Raw genomic sequence first — 22,141 nt, forward strand, 5'->3', positions numbered from 1 at the left:
GCCTCATTTATAAAGCATGCGTACGCACAAAACAGGGCTAGAAAGTGGCATATGTCACTTTCTATGCAAAGGTTGTGATTTATAAAAACAAACTTGGCGTGAGAATGTGCGCACCGGTGCGCCAACCTTGATGCTTGCGTACTCACAAAACAGGGCTAGAAAGTGGCCACTTTCTAGTGGCGTACGCCACTTTCTACACAAAGGTTGTGATTTATACAAAGCAAACTTGGCGTGAGAATATGTGCACTGGTGCGCCAACTTTGAGACTTGCTTACGCACATTTTGGAGACAGAGGGAACGGCAGTGCCGGAGGGTGAAGTGGTGAATTGAAACCAGATTGATCTCAAACCTTTATTGTTATCACATATTAGACTTGTAGAGCCGGATAATCATAAACCGTCATTGTTGTAGATGTTCCTATAGTGTGCCATTCGGCCTACAACTGTATTTGCAGAACTATGTTCATATATCAAACTTCCATCTTCAAATGATATAGAGTGGTGAGTGGCACTGATTGATTACTAATTTGGAAAAGGCATGTGACAATCAGTTCAATCGCTGATCAAGCGGATAAATAGCGGGTGACAGCCGTGCGTAATGTAGCATAATGGATGCGCTGACATTGCTGGAAGATCACGTTAATGGTAGGCTCAAGGCCTGCACCCATTAGTCTATCAAAGCTTACCAAAAATTTGGGGATTAGTTCTCGAGGTCGTCGGTTCGATCCCCGCTCGGTCTGAGACATACGCCTATTCATCCATCAAAGCCAAGCAAAAATGCGTGACTTACTTCCCGGGGTCGCCGGATTTGTCCCCGCTCGTTCCTGTTATGCTAAATAGGCGGACTCTTGTTATCTAAGTACATAGCTTTAGAAACTTCAACTTCTTTCCAGCAAGAACTGGTGTAATAATTCAACTTAATAATAAGAACAAGACAAGAGAGCACAAATGAAAACACAGAAGTTTTATTCCTGAACATAGTCACAATGTAAACAAAAGCTATCAACAAACAATATGACGCTAATAATACTAATATAAATAACAATAATTAAATAAGTGTTGTAATATAAATAATAGATTTGTTATTATTATTACTATTATTATTATTATCATTATATATATTATATATTATTTTATTTATATATTATTATTATAGTATTATTATTATTAATGTTACCATATTAATACTATTGCTTTCAATATAATTATATTAACATATTTGATTATTTATCAACCTAATCATTACCATTATTATTTTAATTGATATTATTATTATTATTACTATTGTTCTTATTATTATTGATATGATTACTAGTGCTACTGTTCTCATTAAAATCAGATCACACTCAGAGCAGTCTGTTCAACCGATGTGTGTAGACACAGTGCAAAGGCTGAACATAAAATGAAATAAAGTGCAAGAAACTGAACAAAACAAAAATAATGAAACAAAGCACTATTAGGACATCCCACGACCATTGTAACTGCACACGTGAAATAAAATATAGCCAAACAAAAAACACAAAATCAAGAGGTAAGAGCGTTGGCTCAAAAATAATATACATAATAAATAATGATAAATAATAATAAATACACACAATAAAACTACAAAAGAAAACCTTTAGGGAGATGGAGGGTTATCACTCCCCATCTTTTTTCTCCCATAACCACGAGCCTCCAACACAGTCCTCCATTCTCCATACGACTGGCTCTCAGACTCCTCGCAGTACCAGTTCCCGAAGTACTGCAGGTGGGATGGTGGCTTTCTCTCTTTGTTGCACTTTTTACAAAGGATCACATCTGTCTTATTGACATATTTCCTTGTGACAATGCCAGTGCGCTCCCTTTCCAGTTTCCTCTTCCTGTATTGCTGAGTGGTATAAGGAACTGGAGTTGATGGTGGAAAAGCTGGAGGTAGGAAAATCGCCTGTGAGGTTCCAGGTGCAGTCATCATCTGTGAGGGTCCAGACACTGTAGGATGCTGCAGAGATGGTACAATGAAGGGGAGAGTGGTGGAAGGTGCCGGTGCAATCATAGGAAGTGCCTGCTGTAGTGGAGGAGCCTGGGAGATGGCCTGAGGCTGGAATCTCCCCTTGAGCTTAGCCTCCCCAGCCGTGTTTGGAGGCAGAATGAAGAGGTGAGGCTGAGCTGAACTGCCAGGATACAGAGCTGGGCTTTTCTGCATCGCTGCAGGAAGCCTCTCAGGTCCTGCCATGGGTGCGTCTGGAGCTTTGATACCCTGTTTTAAAATTGCTTGCTCCTGTGACCGGGAACGCCTGCTGAACCTGGGACAACATATAATAACCAACATTAACACACTTTTACTTCAGCAATTGTATACAAAAGGACTGATTATATGCTATTTGATCACAACTATGATGGAGCCGCATGACACAGTAATGGTCAAACAGCTATTGAATATACCCTCTCATGCATTATTTCTTTTATAAAATGGCTCTTTTATTAAGATTGACATTACATTTGCACAGCCAGCTGTCGTGTATGAAAACTGATTTGTGCTGGAATGCAGTGCTGACTGACAGAGACCATACGTACAACTAAAATATCATGTAAAGCATGTGCAGATATACAGAAAGCATACTAATTCACTCACCATTGTGTGATGGTCGCAGCATTCACTTCTGGAAGCTGTAATGTGGTCTCATTCATCACCTTTGCATTGGTGATGATGCACTCACGGATATGCAGGCCAGCTGAGGTCAGACGACCACTGCAGTTTGAATGAGGACATGTCAGTTGCACCTGCCACAGCTTGCGTGGCATCCAGAGCAGCAGGAGGTGGCCAAAGTAGTTCTCCAGTGGTGGAAGAGTACGGGTCCTCAGTGGCACCTGTGGTGGATACCACCAAATCCTGTTAACTCTGCTGAAGTCCAGCTCCAGATGCCCCTGTGCTGTCAAATCCACTTCTGGTCCACTTCAGGCAAGGTGTGTATCCAGCCAGCTGGAAGACAGATCTGCTGTGCTGGAGGAAACAAAAACAAAGAAATAAAGACATAAATAAACAAATCCACATTGACTTCACATCCCTTCACTTAACTGCATTGTGTCTGGAAAGCAGACGTGTTAAACTTAAAAATAAAATAAAAATAAATAAATAAATGAAAACTTAAAAAGAAAAAAAATGATAAATGAACATCACCAGTAGCACTCAGATACTCAGAATATTTTACAGTAATAACATTGTCTTGTATGGTTTAAATCAATGTGAACATACGTGCCAACTGTGCCTCCTCAAACTTCATTGCCTCTGTGAACAATGTGCTGTCATCCAGCTCAGTGGACACAGAGGGTTGAGTGGATGAGCACGAGGGTTCTGGAGCCTCAGTGGTGTACTGCCGTGCGCGTGCCTGGGTCAAAGCTAAAAAACAACAAAAAGCAGGACAAACATAGATAAGTACTGAACAACAGTAAATACTAAACATAGAAAATGTATAATATAAATACATGCTTGCTTACAAGGTTTGGCTTTGACAGGGGAAACCAGCCTTTTAATAGCTCTGGACAAACTTGGCTGGTTTGGCAGCTTTCCGACCAACAAGGAGCAGAGAGAGGAGGTGGCAACGTTCTGGGTGGAAGTGGCAACATGCTGGGTGGTGGTGGTGGAGGTGGGCTGAGAGGTGGTGGCAGCATGCTGCCGTGTTTTTCCAGCATACCGCTCTTCCTTCATGGCAATAGCAATTCTGCCAGAAGGAAACAACTCAATGTACTCCCTAAAACACGCCTTGTTCTGGGCATGCTCTCGGGAGTCTTTGCTGCCTCCTGTGGGGTCCCTCTTCATCGCTGCCACCAGGTAAGCAGCATACCCCAGCGCGTTTTCAGCCACCCACCTAAATGACAGGCCACGAAACACACCAAACTGAATTTCAAAGAAACCCAGGAGGTGTACTTGATTTTGTGTGTCTCCGTGGGGCTGGACCAATGCTTTTTTGGCCCTTTCCAGCACTCCTTCTGGGGACAAGGGGCGCTGCCATGGCTTGTCTCAGTTTTGCGCTTTAACTTTTGGCTGCTTCAGGTGAGTCTGAGAAGTTGAGACTGCCGTCAGCTCGCCTCCGGAAGCGAGGTTCCATCTAGGTTTTAAAAAAATAAAATACAAGAAAACTGAAAAAATGTAAATATCACAGCAAGGAAAGATGATATTGACAAGACATTTGGTAACACATTGTTTAAGGCAGCTGTGTACATTATCTTACTCCCCGTTTTATTCAGTCAAGAATAATCTCTTAAGCTTTGTCTTACAGTATATTATGCTCAGTCTATGTATGCTACTATAACATTCGCATCAATCTGCAGAGTAACTGCCAACACTAACTAAAGCTACTAAGTCAATGTAGCTGAGGAAAAAAAGGTTTTCCCTCTAAAGCACAACACTGATATCGCAAAATGCAATAAATACATGCGTAATTTGTACTTTCCACTAATCTGATATCTTACTTGCTCACTCACTCCTTCGTAATAAACTCAGTAACCGTAGTGTTATTAGGCAGCCACCAATGTCACATCGGCCACAAGCTGTTCATTCCAAACACGTGAAGGTTAAATAGACTGTACATCAGCAACAATGTGACAAACCGTGCATTATCCAAGATGCCTTACAAGAAAATCCAAAGTTCAATGCTCTAGACAGTATGCCTAATGGTAAGGCACCAGGCCCGGACGGTTTCCCGGCTGAATTTTTGAAGCATTTCTGGCCGATGCTTGCTCCATTGTTTTTTAGATTAGTAACAGAAATTAAAACCAGTGGTCACATACGGCCTCACATGAACACAGCAGCAATTAAACTTTTATTAAAGCCAGATAAAGACCCTACCCTTCCGTCATGCTACCGCCCAATATCATTAATTAACACCGACATCAAAATTATTTCAAAGGCCTTGGCATCTAGACTAGAGACAATAATTTCAACAATTATTCATAATGAACTTGGCTTTGGAGAGTCATTTATTCACTGGGTATCTGCACTATATGATTCTCCCAAAGCTACTGTCACTACTAATGGAATCACCTCAAAGACCTTCACCTTACAGAGAGGCACCAGACAGGGCTGTCCACTCTCTCCTTTGTTATTTGCGATATTCATTGAGCCGTTGGCAACAGCTGTGTGCCAGGATGTCAGGATCCAAGGAATCCGCTCTGGGGCAACAGAACACAAAATTAATTTATACGCAGATGATATATTACTTTATTTCGAAGAACCCGCTACCTCATTAAGGGAAGTATTTAACTTAATAACTAAATTTTCACATTTATCAGATTATTCCATAAATTGGACAAAATCAACATTACCTCTGATCACAGAAAATTCATGGAACCCTGCAGACCAGGACCCTCACTACTCTTTCTCTACAGGCAATTTAAAATACTTAGGCATAAAAATTTCACCTAAATTATCTGAATTAACTCACTTACATTTTGCCCCACTACTGGATAATATCAGCAGGGATCTACAGCGTTGGAATAATCTCCCTATATCTCTTCTGGGACGAATAGCTACTATTAAAATGAAAATCATACCAAAAATAAATGATTTCTTTTCAATGATTCCATTCAAACCAACATCCAACTGGTTCCAGTCGCTGGACTTAGCTATCACAAAATTCTACTGGAATAATAAAAAGCAAAAATCAGTCTATCTACTCTTCAGATAAGTAAATCCGAAGGAGGTCTAGAGGCACCAAATTTTATGCATTATTATTTAGCTAACCAGCTACAATATCTTATTCGATGGACACAACCTAACAGAGATGCCAACTGTTGGTTAGAATTAGAACAGAAGGATTGCAACAGCATCAGACTTTCAGACATACTCTTTATTACAACATCCATCAAACGACACAATTGTTTTAAAAACCCAATGATATCCTCCACCTTGACCGCTTGGTGGAAGGCATTAGAAATTACAAACTCCAAATTGGAGCCCTGTGAGTTCTCTCCCATTTGGCACAACCCTGACTTTCAGGTTAACAATCAGCCGCTTCATTTAGCTGTTTGGGAGCAGAATGGAATTACACATCTTCACCACCTCTTTTCAGATAATACGTTCATGTCATATACAAACTTGCTTCAAAAATACAAAATAAAAAATGGGAACTTTTTACATTATCTACAAGTTAAAAATATTATTAAGAAAAGAATTCCAACACTTCAAGGCAAGCTCCAGCTGCCTGCATTAGCTAAAGCTATCTCAAAGCTTTCTTTGACATTCCTTTATCTCCAAGTCTGTGTTTACTCGGCGACTTAACAACGGACCTACCACGCAAACAATCTCAATCCTTACTTGTAGCCCTCGCCATCACCAAAAAAGCAATCCTTGTTAACTGGAAAAATAAGCAATCTCTGAACATCAACCTCTGGTTGAACCTCCTAATAAATCACATTTCAATGGAGAAAATCTCTGCTTGAAATAAAAATCAGTTGTTAAATTTTATACAAACATGGTCACCGTATTAACTCCCTTAACTTAAACCTGGTAACCTGACTCTGCCTGTTAGCGAGAGCCACCACATCACCCCAATATATGTTGCTGCTTATGTACTTTGGCATTGTATAACTAATGATTGTCTTCAGTTAGGAACCCAGTCGCTGTCAGCAGGACCGAGCGGGCCGTATCGACGACACCTTACAGTCATCAACTCAGGATCCTCCCTCTATATGCATGAATGGCGAGCTTGGTGTCACTGCATGCTTGGCTAACTTTCTAGGTGCTGTCCCCTGTGGCTCGACGTGGTTGGCCTTGCCCCCTGGGCGGCGCTCGGTTTGGGCGGCTGCCGGGTTGCCACGGGCACCGGGGGTCGTGGGGGGTTGTTGGTGGCGTCGTGCGGGGTGGCTGCTTCCGTGGGGGGGCGTGGTGGGCGGTTTGGCTCGGTCGGGTGCTTGGTTTGGGCGGTCGCCGGGTCGCCATTTGCGACTAAAAACGTCGCGGGTGGTGGCCTGGTGGCCGTCTGGATCGGGCACCTGGTCGGGCTGGGCCGCGTGTCGTGTTTTCTTCGTGGGGGCGGCCGCTTTGTGTGGTGTCGTTGGCCTCCCGTGGTTCCCAGCTCCTGCGGGGGGGCGGTGTGGGCCTCCTTGGGCTGGAGGGGACAGTTCCCTTCTTTTGGGGGAGGTTTTCATGCATGCCAGACCCACCACACCGGCATCTACCAAAACTCAATAGAGTTTGTTCCTCCGGTCGTTGAGTCAGTGGAGGCTGCTGGGTTAGTGTCTGTGGATCTCACCCTGGTTCATCTATCCTTCCTGTGGCCTTCTGACATCTTCATGATTGAGCCTGTTGGGATTCTGTCGTATCTGGTGTTTGTGAAGGGTCTTAGATTTGTAACTGGTTTTCAAGGTGTGAATTAAAGAGCACAAATAAATAGAATGCACCTTTTCTCTCAGAACACTGTCTATGCCTCACTTTTCTGTCTGTACTGTTTACTTTATGTTTCACTTGGGTGTGCACAGCCCTCAATGGCATAATGTAGGAAACAGTTTGAAACAAGACGACATGGTCATCAATATCCCCCTCCACGTGATGTCTATGAGTCTATATACAAAATAGTGATAAAGGGCCATAACTCTGTTAAATAATATCGCACAGGTCTCATTTTCGAACTTGATCAAGGTGTCCATGGTGTGAAGCTACACGCTAAATTTTGTAATCCTAGCAGTAACAGTTTCCGAGAAAAGCTGTCCCCTTCATGTCGGATGCACGGAGGGACGCACGGACGGACGGACGGACGGACTCACGGACGGACGGAGGCCAAACCTACATCCCCCTTTTCCACTTCGTGGAGGCGGGGGATAATAAACATGATAGGTTAATTTGCCATGAGGGCAGGTGATGGTCACACTCACAAATAAGAAAAAAATTCCATGAAGCTTAAGTAATGACACCATGGTGTCATTACTTAAGCTGGTGTCATTTGTGAGCGGATATGCAGACAAAAAAACCCAAAACAAAACAAGAAAATCCAAAGTTTATACGGCGACGACGAGACCTGACATGTAACAGGACGAAGTAAACCTAGTGTTATAAAGCAGTCGGTAACGTCACACTGGCCACCAAAAATGTCATGTTAAATTGACTTTACAGCAACACCACTGTGACAAACGTTCATATTAGCATGGAGTATCCAGAACGACAAAAGAAAATCCAAAGTTTATACGGTGACGCCGGGACCTGACAGGTAACAGGACGAAGTAAACCTAGCATTATAAAGCCGTCGGTAACGTCACACCGGCCACCAAAAATGTCAGGTTAAATTGACTTTTCAGCAACACCACTGTGACAAACGTTCATATTCGCATGGAGTATCCAAAACGATAAAAAAGAAAATCCAAAGTTTATACGGCGACGACGGGACCTCACAAAAACACGTACCCGCACACATCACATCGCTAGCTCTTTTAATTCTGTAGTTTAATATTACCTTTTTAAAACAACAACAAACAACAACTTATTTAGATAAAACTCGCAGAAACACAAGCGTCCCTACCTTTGAAAAGCCGCTGTCAAATGAGGCAATAGGTGAGCGCTCCCCAGCGGCGCTATCTCTTGGTCAGTTCTTGGTAGCAGCGAATCCTGGTAGTGATGCCAGCGCTGATTGGCCAGGGCCTTCAATTCTTGGTAGATTCTTGGTAGCAGGCGGCAAGGTGACTGGCCGTCGCTACCAAGAATGAGCTCGACCCTCAGGCGGCAGGGAGCGCCACTCGCTCAGATACTATTTCTTCTTTTTTTTTGTGCATTTATCTTCTATTTTTTGTCCTTTGAGGGTTTTTTTTAACTCGAGTCTCGACATGACCGTTTTTCTCGGGAAGTTGAACTTCAGCCTTTGTGCTGGAGGGTTGAACCCTCAGTTCCAAGACTTTCCAAAGCCTCGACACCTGCCGAGTCCTCTGATTTTGGGCTTTAAAACGTTCTCATTTTAGGAAGCCTCAAAAACCTGAAAACCCTGAAATGAGACATTAAGTCTTCAGCTCTGATACACACACGCAGTAGGGCTGGACACAAATATCCCGAATAGCCAAATATTCGTTCGCTACGGCGGTATCCAGCCAGATATTAATGGGCGTTACCGGGCGGAAACGAATATGCGACACTACTGTCTTCCCTCCGCCTTTGGCCCACATCGTAATATGATTGATTCTGACCAGTTGATGGAGTAGTCTGAAAGATGTGAGAAGGTTGTAATGAGGTTAAATACTTCCTTCACTGAGGTTTTCGGTTCTTGTAGGTAAATTAAAATGTCGTCTGCGTATAGGTTAATTTTGTGTTCAGTCTCCAAAGCACAGATACCTTTGATATCAGTGCTCTGACGTACAGCTGTTGCTCATGGTTCGATAAAGATTGAAAACAATAAAGGAGAGAGTGGGCATCCTTGTCTCGTTCCCCTTTGCAAACTGAAACTTTGTGAAGTGATTCCATTAGTGGTTACTGTAGCCTTGGGTGAGTAGTACAGAGCTGATATCCACTGGATAAATGACTCTCCGAAGCCAAATTTGCGGAGCACAGCGAAGAGAAAGGACCAATTGACTTTGTCAAAGGCTTTTTCTGCATCCAGTGACATAACGATAGCTTCTTTATTGTGGTGTTGCGTCAGAGAGATTAGATTAAGAAGTCTTCTGATATTGTTGGTGGAGTGTCGGCCATTTATGAAACCTGTTTGATCATAGTGGATTATTGACGGGATAATTTTCTCCAACCTAGAGGTGAGTGCTTTTGACATAATTTTGATGTCAGTGTTGATTAGTGACAGAGGACGATAGCTGGAGGGAAGTGTCGGGTCTTTGTCTGGTTTCATTAATAATTTAATTGCAGCTGTATTCATATGTGAACTTATATAACCATTATTTTTAATCTCTGTCACTGTCCTGAAGAACAGGGGTGCTAACATTGACCAGAATTGTTTAAGAAATTCAGCAGGGAAGCCATCAGGACCAGGTGCCTTGCCTGCTGGCATACTGTCTAATGCACACTGTAACTCTTTGATAGACAATGGAGCATCTAGTGTGTCTCTGTGATCTGATGTTAATTCGGGCAAGTTTAGATTGTCAAGAAAGTTATGAATATCTTCTTCGTTTGGGTTGACTGTTGATGAGTACAAGCTTTGGTAATAATTATAGTAAGTCTGATTGATTTCCTGGGGTGACTGAGTGTATTTTCCTGAGGGATCCTGACTTGCTGTTATGAAGGATTTTTCTTTATTGCGCTGGAGTTGGTTCGCAAGAAATTTTCCTGATTTATTGTTGTGTTCAAAATTATTATATCTCAGCTGTTGTAATATGAACTCTGTTTTCTTTGATAAGATATTATCGAGTTTTAGTTTAACATTTTGTAGTTCAGACCATAATTGATCACTTGGATTTATTGCATAGTTCTCTGTAAGTTCTTTAATTTTTTCCCCAATTTCTTCCTGTAGTTGTTGATCCTTTTTTTCTTGTACGAGGAGTACGATATTATTTTGCCTCTGATTACGGCTTTTCCAGTTTCCCAAAGTAAAGATGGAGATACATCATTGGAGTCATTGTTTTTTAGAAAGTCTGCCCACTCACTTCTTATTATTCGATCAAATTCCTGGTCTTCGAGTAGAGAGATGTTTAGGCGCCAAGTCAGAGGAGGTTTAGGGATGGAATCTGTTTGCAGGCTGAGAGATATGGGTGCATGGTCGCTGATAATGATTGGGTGAATTTTAGTAGTAGCTTTGTGTGCGATAGAGTTATTTGAGAGGAAAAAGTCAATTCTTGAAAATGTTTGGTGTACCTGAGAGAAAAAAGTATAGTCCCTCTTTGTTGGGTTTTTGAGTCTCCAGACATCTTCTAGTCCAAAATCTTTCATATAATCCCGTATGACTTTAGCTGATTGTGGTTGTTTTGCATGTATTGGACTATGAGATCGATCTAGTGACGGGTTTAATACTATGTTGAAGTCGCCACCAATAATGGTTGTTGAGTTAGCAGATAAGTCTGCTAAGTGGGAGAAAACCACATGAAAGAAGGCTGGATCATCATTATTTGGGTCGTACAGATTAGCAATTGAATATAATTTATTAAAGATTGTTGCCTGGATAATAATATATCTGTCAGGGCTCCCTCCTCACCCCCGTCCTTCCCACCTGACATCCCCAAATACCCCTTTTCCCCATCTGTTTCCTCCCTCTCATGCTCCTCTCCCCCTCTCCTGTTCCTCTGCCCTGTCTGTCTCGCCTGTCTCCCATCCGCTCCTCTGCCCTGTCTCTCCCCCTACAGCTCGGTGCCTGAGTGGAGTCTAGCTTCCCAGCTGACTCCACTCAGGCAATCAACCACCTCCACGGCTCCCGGACAGCTGAGGGACATCACGCTGATTAATCACCTCTGCAATAAGAACCGGCTCATCCTTCCACTCCCTGCCAGATTGTTGAACCAAGACACCACAGTTCAGTTCGCTTTCTCGCCCTTGTAGAATCTGTTGAGTTTACCTTGTCTTACGTTGTTTTCTCCTGCCTCCACACAGTTCAGCTGTCCGGGATCTCCGCCATCCTTTTTCCCCTCCGGCTCTCTCCAAGACCATTCATCACCAGTTTTTTCCCTGCCTGGACCTCCCCATTCCTGCCTGGACCCCCGCTCCTGCCTGGATCCCCATTCCTGCCTGGACCCCTTCTGCCCCTGCCTGGACCCCCCGTCTCTGGCCAAACCCCCCCACTACACCAGCCGCTCCTGCACCCTGGATTTTCCCCCCATCGAGCCACCATTTCACCTCCAACAACAAAACACTTTCATTCCAGCCAGCCTTGGTAGTGTGGCTCTCTGCTCGGGTCCACCCGCTCGCCGTGACAATATCTACCCTCTGAGTCTGTTATTGTGCTATTTAACCCCTTAAGCTTCAGTGTACTGCCGGCGGTACACCTACTAATTTGCATAGGAATTTCAAGAATGTCCGACGGGTGCAAACGCGATTATACAAACACTATACGCCGATGGAAAGCTTAGATTCTCACGAATCCGCCGGTATAAACCATTTTCAGATGTGATTACCACAGCGGGTAATATAAACACATTTGTCCAACAAACAACAAATCACGTAAACAGCATAACTCACCTTTGAAGGCTCAAAACTAGTCACAGATGAAAATATTCCACAAGAAACGACCATAATCCAAGTTTGGGAATCCAGACGAAACTAGCAAGTATAATATTTTGTCCAAAACATGTCTTGAAAGCAGTAAATAATCCACAAATCGTTGGTCTTCGTGCGCGCGCCCGTCGCGCTCCGCGTTCCTTACTCCCTGTATTTCTGTACATATTTTTATGAATAAAACGAATACACCGCTCTTTTGCTGTTTGAAATTGCTGCTGATGTCTAACCTTTTGATTGACATCGAATTTCAACTTATCCAGTAACTTTAGCTGGCATTCCGTGGCTAAACAGCCAACCGTCGTCGAAAATAACGTAAATGGACACGACCACATTTCCTTATTTACAGTAAAACAAATGACGTTTGAGGAAACTTTTGACTGACGGGATTGTAGCCAATGAGCTGCTGAATAGAAAGACGTACAACTTGATGGCTTTTTTACACAAAGGAACGTCCCAGGACACGCGCGTCTCACAAACAACTGCTGCTTCTCCGGTGCGCTTCTGGTGCGTCTTTGTGCGTCTCTGTGCGTCCCATCGTAGCTTTAGCTGTTTTTATCGTTTTTAGAGTCGTTTTTGGACAATAAATAATGTCCAAGCGAACTGGAAAACGGAAATACTGTATTGAAGAGTCAGTAGAAGCCTGCACACGCAGGCAAAGTGATCAGTCTGAAGATGAGCGGCTGGAGGAAGAGAGTGAAGCGTCGTCTATCGACTCAGAAGCAGAGGAGCTTTTCCTAGAGGGGAAAGACATCACCCTCGATAAGTAAGTACTCAGAATAGTTTTTTCATAGTATAATATATTGTTTTGTATTTATGTACACAATATAATGTTTTTATTGTTTTCTTCGTGTATTCGACCCTCACGTGGGGGGAAGTGTTACCTGGGGGGAGGTATGTTTCTTTGTTTCACGGAGTGAATTACTTGACTGTGAGACTGTAAGATGTAGAAATGCTGAATACTGGAACATTGGTAAAGTTTTATCTAGTTGTAAATCAATGTTATTTGCTTATCTTCATACAATAGGCCATCATCACAGTCTGATGAAGACTGGGAGCCAAGCACGTCTGCTGCTGCTTTTGCTAAAATAGCAGGGGTCCAACAGGACAGTACCTCTGGAGAAGACGAGCCCCATCCCCCAACTCAGGCCAGAGGTGCGAAGAGGGGGAGAGGCAGGGGAAGGGGGAGAGGCAGGGGAAGGGGGAGAGGCAGGGGAAGGGGGAGAGGGAGGGGGAGGGGGAGGGGAGAAAGAAGAATTCCGAGCCCCATTGACCAAGCCAGCACATCGGGGGAGAGGTGGAATGATGTGGATGTTCCTGATGTAGTGCCACCACGAATAATCTTTCGTCCTAACCGCACCCCAGGACCCCAGCTCATCATGACAGAAAACTATACACCTGTCCAACTCTTCCAGCTGTTTTTCAGCAGAGATGTTTTGTTCACAATTGTGTCAAACACAAACGAACATGGCTCTGCACATTACTCCACGGCCTCAAATCCATGGAAAGCCATTGACTTGAAGGATATGTTTTGCTTCATATCAATGGCGATTTACATGGGTGTGGTGAAGTGCTCATCCTATACGGATTACTGGCGGGGGGGTGATCTGTACAGTTTGCCATTTCCCAAAAGAGTTATGACAGGAAGGAAGTTCCTGAAAATGACCTGGGGGCTCCATCTCAGCAGTGCGGCAGCGGATGCTGAGAATGAGGGGAGAAGAGGCACTGCAGCCTATGACCGGCTTGGAAAAATAAAGCCCCTTTATGATGACATCAGGGAGGCCTGCAGGAGAAATTATCATCCTCACCAGGAGATTGCCATTGATGAGAGGATGGTTGCTTCAAAAGCAAGGATTGGATTGAAGCAATACATGAAGAGCAAGCCTGTGCGATGGGGCTACAAACTTTTTGTTTTAGCAGACTCCACGGCTGGCTATACCTGGGACTTCTTTGTGTATGAGGGGAAGTCAACAGGTAACACAGGGAAAGGACTCAGTTATGAGTCAGTAATGGAGCTGCTAAAGCCCCAGTTGCTTGGCACAGGCTACAAGCTCTTCGTGGACAACTTTTACTCCAGTACCACACTGTTTCAGGACCTGCTAAAGATGAAGGTCTGGGCATGCGGCACCATACGGACTAATCGGATCGGGTTTCCCAGAACCAGAGAGAACACCCTGGATTCGAAGTCTCCCCGTGGCAGTGTGAGGTGGATCAGGAAGGACTCCCTCCTCTATGTACAGTGGAGAGACACGAGGGACGTCTTCCTCTGCTCAACATTCCACCAAGCACACACAGGGGAGACTGTCAGACGGCGGGTCCGGAGTGCAGATGGGCAGTGGGAAGTGAAAGACATCCCGGTTCCGCCAGTGGTCAAAGACTACAACCAGCATGTACTATATTCAACAGTGTTTCATGTCATATGAAATGTAGTAATTTATATGCTTGATATGTATGTCTTAGTGTATTTTTTCTCACTGTGTTCTTCTTCTGTCCATCCAGGCACATGGGTGGAGTGGACCTGTCTGATGCCCTCATACAGTTCTACAAGGTCCTCCACAAAACCAGGAAATGGTACAAGACATTCTTTTATCATTTTCTGGACATCGCTATTGTGAATGCCTTTCTCCTCCACAAGGAGCTCGCCATGGCTAAAGGACAGGTGCCGATGAACCAGAAGGCATTTAGGGAGACCCTTGCACAGGACCTGGCAAGGATGGGTTCTGCCCCCACAGACATGCCAGTCCAAGGCCCTGCTCCTGGCCCTGCTCCTGGCCCTGCTCCTGGCCCTGCTCCTGGCCCTGCTCCTGGCCCTGCTCCTGGCCCTGCTCCTGGCCCTGCTCCTGTTCCTCACAGGGTGATCTATATTAGTGGGGACAGCACTGCCGGCCGGCTAAGGTGCAGAAACTGCCACAGGAAGACACCCGTGAAGTGTGTCACCTGTGATGTTTCACTTTGCTTCCTCCCTGGACGGGATTGTTACAATGAGTGGCATGTTGCCAACAATTTTTGGATTTAGTTTGATGTTGATATTTGTAAATAGGTTTTGTTTCATTGTAAATAGAGTGCTTTGTTGTAGTTTATTATTATTATATTTGATATTGTTATTTTTACTATTTTTCATTGATAATTGCAAATACTATCTAGTTTGATAAAAACAATTTATCACATCTAGCACTTCTTTTGACTCTTTTCTGGGCAAAAAGTTTGGCAAATGGTGTTTCTACATGTTTATACATCAATTTTCATAAATGTGAGTAATTCTAATAGTGAATCTGGATATGGGATATGATCCCTCAGAGTGTAAGCTTTCCGTAGAGCCCAAATTTATAACTGTAGGTTGAAGCATTGAAGAACAGCAGCCTTTTTTATCCAGTGTGCCGAAGTGTGCCATGGCTGTGCCGAAGTGTGCCGAACGGGGAACGCCTGTGCATATCTCTACAAATACATGTGTAAAACACTCATTTCTTGTAGTATTGCTCTGAAATTTTGACCTGAACTATGTAAGACCCCAGGCTGTTGCATTATTGTGTTTTCAAGATGTCACAGTGCTGCCACACTTATTTTCAGGTGTTTTATTAGGGAAAAAATTTAGGCGAGAAAAAAATTCATCCTAATTCAGTGTGTTCCAACATAAATAACTCTGTGCCAGTATCACCTAGAGTAATTCTGACTGCACTGGGTGAAAATTCAGGTTGTCAGCTTTCAAATGAGACCCCAACCATGCGTGTACTCCATACAGTTCAAGAATAGCATTCAATTTACTTTGGGTACATCTTCAGTAGAAATTTCAGGCGGAAATTGACTGAAGTTTATAGGGTTAAAGTGAATGGCACTCTCTTATGGATTAGAATAGAGACCCCTCTTTGTCTGCTGTTAAAACAAGATGAAAAGATGATATTATAATTACAATCTAATAGAGATTTTTCTTCTGATTCTACTAAATGCGTTTCTTGGAGGAGCAAAATATCTGCTTTTAATTTGGTGACATAATCCATAATTTTAACTCTTTTTGTTTGTGAGCGTATGCCATGAACATTCCAGGCTACAATATTTAACTTGAACATAGAGAGAGAAGTTCAGTCATTGAATAAGTAGCAATATAGAATATCGTCTGTGTGTGTCCTTGTGAGCTGTTTGTTGCTGTCTGTGACCTGTGGGTGTTGGAGAGCAATGTACATAGCAAGTCAGGATCTATATATACATTATATAATAGCACAACATTGCCTGAAACATTATCAACAAACACATTATTAAACATGGGGGGTACATAGGGTGTAAGTGAAAATGAGGGGGGTGAGTGTGTGAGAGGGGGAGAGGGGTAAAGGGAAACAGAGAGGGAGAGACAGAAAAGTAGGAGGAGGAGGGGGTTCTCCAGTGGGGAGTGTAGATAGAGAGGGTGACACATTTACATTTATGTGATTTTGATATTTTTTTTAAATTACGTTTTCTAAACTAAATTAATAAGTGGTATACTAAGTGTTTCAGTCTTTATTATCATTCTTATTATTATTATTAGAAGAGCCAGGAGGTAATGGAAGTTTCCCGAAATAGCTGCCCATCTATGTATAGTTTGTCTACAACTAGTGCAGTCCGTTTACCTTTCTGCCTGTGTTCTTTCATGATGGGGTATAAAACTTTGCGCCTCTCGTTTATTTCTCTGGGAAACTGATAATTCATTCCGTAAGATGTACCTTTCAGCTCCCATCCTTTGGTCCTTACAAGCACTTTCTGTTGGAAGTGCTCGAACTTTGCGACGATAGGACGGGGGCGGTTTCCACCTCGGGGTCCGAGCCGGTGGATGCGGTGGAAAGTGATGTTTTTGACCGTATCCGCAGGGATTTTAAGCGATGACACCATGAAGTTTTTAACCAGGGACTCTGGATTATCCGGTGTGGATTCAGCGATGCCAGAGAAGATCAGGTTTTCCCGCATACTCCTCGACTGAATGTCCAGGACGGTCTCCTTCAGGGTTTTGTTTTCTTTTTTAAGTGTACTCACCTCTGAAGTGACAGCTGTCAGCGTGGACCGGAGTTCCGAGTTGTCTCTCTGCAGGTCCTCTATCTGCTGGTGAGTGAACTCCAGGGTTGCCTTCAGGTCCTTAATCTCCTGGTGAAACAGACCAAGAATATTGAGTTTTTTATTAATAGATTTGAGAACACTTACCTGGATATCCGTGGTCTGCAGGTCTTGTGTGTCAGTCGCGGAGTCGGCCTTCTTCCTCTTGTTTGGGTTTGGGAATCGTCCCAAACGATTCTGGTTCTTCCATCGAGCACCGGATGAAGCAGTCGTCGATAAATCTCTCGAGGTCCTCCACTTTTAGCTCTACTTCTGTGATCTTGAGCAGGCTACTTAGGTTGTTTTTTTAAATATAAATTAGTTGAGAAAACGGCGATTTGTTTACTTCTAATCTAGCAGCTGGGGGCCGCCATGTTGAATTTTCGTCACTCTCGCAGAATCTCGCGATCTCACAGCATCTCACTCTCTCCTCCTCCAAACTTTATAAGAAATCATTCTTATTTTTTACATACCATATCTGCCTCTGGTGTTGCCTGGTGGACAAAAAACCGGTCAAGGATTCCCCTGGTTTTGTTGTGTCTCATGGTTTTAACGTGTACAGCACTAGATGCATGCTGTTTAACTTCATAAAGTCCGCCATGGGCTACAGAAAATGCGCGCCGACAGACAGTACAATGCGCCTTGTAAATATTCTCGCGCACTTTTTCCACCCACATGTATTCTCGTTCCCATTTGCTTCTGTATTTCTGCAGCCTCTTAATCTTCCTTAGAGGAGTTCCATCGGAAGTGTCCGAGGCCTGAAAATTGTCATCCACGTCAGTGTCATCCATGCTTCTTTGTTGTTGTGTCTTGTTTGCCGGTATACCTTCTTTCCACGTGAAAGGACCTCGACCAATGAGATGAGCTAGATTCTGTATTGTCTTACTCGTGTGTGAGTGTGCTGTCAGTTCATTGGTCACAGAGTAAGTGAGGGCTGGCAATGAGATTACCGTAAATTTTCACATGAAGCAACCTGTTACTCATTGATTAGGTTGCCTTTTTTCAGACTGATTTTTGATTCTCATGGTAATATAGGACAAAGTGCGTTCCATATAGGATGCGAAATTTTGTTGCTCAATATGGGACGATTCCATATTTTAAGGGACGGTTGGCAACCCCAGGCCGAGCTAACAGACCTAGCCAAAAGACATAGCTAACAGACCTAGCTAACAGACGAAGCTAACACACCTAGCTCACACACACGCACACACACACACTAACTAACGGAGCTAACACACACACACACACACATACATGCGCGTGCACACACACACACACACACACACACACACACATACATACACACCTAGCTAACAGACGTAGCTAACGGGCATAGCTAACACACAGAGAGCAAGAGAGACGCGTGTGCTCCAATGCCCATGGTTTAAATTTAACGTTTATCCGGTAACATTACCTTGGCTAACTTCTTAACATTATCAACAAATGTAAAAACCGAACTCTATCAAAATTTCATCAGCAAGTAGGCAACTAAAGTCCAGTCCTCTGACTAGCTGAGGAGAGCTTCTCTTTTCCTTCTCTCAGTTCTTCTCGACCGTTGGACACACCGGCGATTACCTGACCAAACTGCTTCAATTTAACATAAAATTACAAAATAATGAAGTGAGTCACCTGGTGGAGTCGCGGACAAAAAAAAAGTAGAATCTTGATGAGCGAGGTCCGGAAAACGACTTTAGAATAAAACAGGTCCCTCTCAAAGTTACTGTAATGTGATTTACAGTAAAAAAAAAATTTACTGTAAGTCTAACCTCTCAGTGAATTTTACCCATGATGCATTGCAGATCTACAGCAACTTACTGTAAACAGGTTCTACAGTAGATATTTGATCATTTTACAGTAATATTACTGTAAAAACTACAGAAACTTGTTACAGTGTAACTTTGCATTCTGTTTGATTTCTCTGATGGTAATGTAAACAAAGTCCTGAATACAGAAATTAAGAAGTAATCTTACTAAGCACTAGTCTGTGTTAGACGGTAGCTCTCTACGATTTGTTGGTCTTTAGGGAGTAGAAGTTAGTAGTTTGATGCTGGTCGTCATTTGTCATCTGTTACTGATCGTTGAAAGAAAACAGCTGAACTGACTGTTGGAAAGTACATGAAGGATTCTGACCTGTCCTGCATTAAAAAGCATTAGACAAAGTGTTGTGACATCGCGCTTTTATGCTGCCTAGCAACAGCGAACACACACACACACACACACACACACATACACACACACACACACACCACAGTGTTCTAGAATATCTGCATTATTCTGTGTCTCACTGGGTTGACAAAAGTTTTCTTCCTAATAATTTTGGGTTAAAACTATGTAGTGTTAACATCCTGGTCCAGAGAACGTCCTTCTTAACAAATGATGCCATGTTTCATTGAATTCTGCTGTGGTCTGCAGCCCTTCACCTCTTCAGTCTTGTGTGAAAGAGGTGATCTTACCTATTAGATGGGAATTACTTTCCTCTTCAGTAGCAGTGTCTTCCAGGCTTGTGACCATGACAAGGAAATTGTCTGTGTTATGGAGGTGAGCAGGGCTCTCCTTGTGCCCTGATGAAAGACATATGCTGTTAACAACTTCTGCTTCATCAGATTTGTCAGGCAATTGAATCCAGTAATTTTCCTTCAGATTAAAATGCGTGCTGCGTACCTGTGACTGCTCCTACTGCAAGCTAACTGAGATGCCCTGGTCCAAGTTTATTTGTACAGCTCTTAATCACAGTTACAGCCTCAAAAGGCTTCACGACGCCCACATTATGGAACAACAAATGTGAAAATGAGTTTGAATCTGTTGCCACAGAAAGCAAGGACATTATACAATAATGTAACAGAAGGGAGAGCTGCTGATTCCTGGAGCGTTTGGGTCAAAGGACACGAGGTGACGGCTCCAGTCAGCTGCTGCTACTGATGGTGTTGACATCCACAGTGCTGCCAATGGACTGAAGAACACCGGCAAAGACAGCAAGCAGGACAGCCAATCAATCAATCAATCAATCGATAAAACAATCAGCACATCATCAAGCTCATCATTCACAGCACTTTTTCTTATTTGCAAACCGATGCAAAGTAGTAATGACCTAATTAGAGTGACACTCACACTTACTGGCAGCTGCACCAGTACAGTCAATGAGGTGGCTCATTGTGATGAATGAATGGGCGACGGCTTCCTCTGGTGTAATTCTCTCACCTGCACCCGTCAAACATTTGGGTAATTAAGTCAAAAACTCCTGATTGTCCTCAGAGAATTTTTACATCTTGGTAAAATGAAGTGGAAACAACTTCTAAATATTCTGCCAGCAGGTCACACTGTGGAGTCATTTTACTTATCCTTGGATTTCTCTCACATGGTCGACTCTTGAGTTTGGAAACTCATTTTCAGCTTCCTCCGGTTCAAAGACGTTGCTTTGTTTTGGCACTACGGTTCTACACAGCGGCCAGTCTGTGGACCAGTCCAACACTCTGGTCCAACTGTCTGGACACCTGCTGGATGGATTGCAGAGAGATTTTGTCCAGACATTAGTGGCTCAGATCATGAATCTTAGTGACTTTGGTTATTCTTGGACTTTTTCTCTTGTGCCAAATGAGGCTGTGGTTTTGAGAAAAATGACTCAGTATGTATTTGGATGGATAACAATGAAATTTGGTTCAGAGGTTCAATTTAAAGATGAGTTAAAACAACTTTTGCAATCCCTTTGGCTTATAATCAAAATGAATAGCCTTTAGTTGACAAAAGCTCACAAACTAACTATGTAGCACATTTAGTTTGGTTAAATAGGAATCTTATATTTGCTTTGAAATTTTAAACATTTTAGAGTTTTAATTAATTAGCGTAGTTATTTTACTCATCTCTATTGATGTCTGTGAAGGTTCTCAGTTGTCCAGGTCATCTTAAGGTGAAGGGTTTAGTTCAGGCAACTGGACTTATTCTTGTGATCTTGAAGATGTTTTGCCTCTCATCCAAGCGAACTCTCCAAACTAGTTTCTAGAACTGAAGAAGCCGCTCGGATGAGAGGCGAAACATCTTCAAGATCACAAGAATAAGTCCAGTTGCCTGAACTAAACCCTTCACCATCTCTATTGAGTATGAGTGTGTGTACGTTACAGACAACTGGGTCAGGTGATAGTTTCCTGTTTTTTTGTCAATAGAAATGCTTCTGTGATTTCAGCTGTGTGCTTTGTATCAATATCATGTAGGAATATGTCTATTCTGCTGAACTTCTGCAGACTGGGAGTCAACTTATCAGCCAGTATCTTGGCAAATCCATCCTCTAATGTCATCTTCCTAACACCTTTTGCACTACTGCAGCCCCATATCCTATATCTACCTCTGTGTGCCACTGTATGGATGATGCATTCACTGTGGTCGTTCTGAGCAGGTTCACACCAAACATCTGAGCTGAACAAGTTTATCTGAGGTCTTATCTGATCTAAGAATGTGCTTCCAATATTCATCAGGCCCCCGTTCATGTCCTTTAGCAGAGTTTAATATTCTAGTTTTATGCAGAAGAGTCATCAGGATTCTTGTCTTTCACACTGTCTGAGCTCTCACGAAAGCTCTGGTTCTGTGAGTAGCACGCTGTCCATAGCGTCATTTTAGGAGGACAACCACTGCAGCTCTGATTAGCTTTACTAAGACTCATTCTATACCTTCTGATTACTGTTGTTGCTGTGATTATCTTCTTGTGTTCTTCTACATCTTTGTAAAGACTCTTAAAACGATGTTTTTGGTTCCTCTTGCAATTCTTTCCATGTGGAGCCATGATGCTGACATGTAGATAAACAGCAGAAAGGTCCGAAAAGGAGAAAGTTCTGCTATTTACAGCTCATTTCATAACCATGTTTATTCAATTAGGTTAGCTGGAAATCATAGCTTTACTCAACTTTCAGTGATTACAGGTTTTCTAACTTTTGTGTGAGTGATTATTGATGTATTCGCTGTTGTTTCATTGAATTTCTACTTTTGGGGCTTTATT

At 43.0% G+C, this 22,141-nt stretch overlaps 1 long non-coding RNA gene across 4 annotated transcripts; it reads right to left on the reverse strand.

The window, feature by feature from the left end:
* Nucleotides 1-1,162: 1,162 nt before the first annotated feature.
* Nucleotides 1,163-21,073, reverse strand: LOC127535674 (uncharacterized). Of its 4 annotated transcripts, XR_007944522.1 has the most exons (6): nt 17,101-21,073; nt 5,035-5,147; nt 3,474-4,084; nt 3,232-3,375; nt 2,611-2,979; nt 1,163-2,281 (listed from the first exon to the last, which is right to left on the reverse strand). It is a non-coding gene; the product is annotated as an uncharacterized LOC127535674 (long non-coding RNA). The 4 variants fall into 4 exon arrangements; XR_007944524.1 differs by lacking the exon at nt 5,035-5,147; XR_007944523.1 differs by lacking the exon at nt 17,101-21,073 and having other exon boundaries at nt 5,020-11,639.
* Between the last annotated feature and the right edge of the window lie 1,068 nt (nt 21,074-22,141).

This window comes from Acanthochromis polyacanthus, chromosome 10 (assembly GCF_021347895.1).
Source record: "Acanthochromis polyacanthus isolate Apoly-LR-REF ecotype Palm Island chromosome 10, KAUST_Apoly_ChrSc, whole genome shotgun sequence".
Classification (NCBI taxonomy): Eukaryota; Metazoa; Chordata; class Actinopteri; family Pomacentridae; genus Acanthochromis; species Acanthochromis polyacanthus.